Consider the following 679-nt stretch of genomic DNA (forward strand, 5'->3'; position numbering starts at 1 on the left):
GTTATATATAGAGTAAATTATTATAATAATATTTAAAAAAAATCAGTATAGACCGTCTAAACTTATTTTATTTAATATTTATTAATTATCTTCCTAACATTAATGTATTATTACCTGTAAATATCCTAGAAAAAACACAGCAGAAATTGCGACAAGAACTTGTATCAAGAACCACCAATTAAAGAATGAGCTCTTAGCATCCGTCTCCTCCGCTGCCGTCATCGAACTGATTGGCCGCGAAAGTTTGGATACGCAGATGGCCGCCGTCGCCGATGAATGTTATGTAAAGAGCTATAAAGAATAACTTCTCATGATGGTTCTCTAAAGAGACTGATATTGTCAACAAAACCATTCCATGCATGCATGCAATTCAAGAATAATAAGAATTAAATTAATAATTATAAGAAGATAATAATTCAAAATTATTCTTTTTAATTTAATATCTATAATTTTATACATGTAAAATGTATAACTATATATTTATTATTTCTAAAAGAGTAAAAATTGAGAGATTATCATTTATTTATGCAAATTTACCGATCGAGCTTACCACTAGAATTTACTTAAAAATTTATTTATATCATAGTTAATAAACGAATTTAATCTCCTTTAGACAATGAATGTGCTTTCAGTCGGAAAAAAAATAGAGAGCAACACTCCTTAAAAGTTAACTTGCTAT

The 679-nt window shown here is 27.7% G+C and overlaps 1 pseudogene; it reads right to left on the reverse strand.

The window, feature by feature from the left end:
• The window catches only part of LOC107646334, a 12,224-nt pseudogene that overhangs the window by 6,561 nt on the left and 4,984 nt on the right, over nucleotides 1–679 (reverse strand).

This window comes from Arachis ipaensis, chromosome B01 (assembly GCF_000816755.2).
Source record: "Arachis ipaensis cultivar K30076 chromosome B01, Araip1.1, whole genome shotgun sequence".
Taxonomy (NCBI): Eukaryota; Viridiplantae; Streptophyta; class Magnoliopsida; order Fabales; family Fabaceae; genus Arachis; species Arachis ipaensis.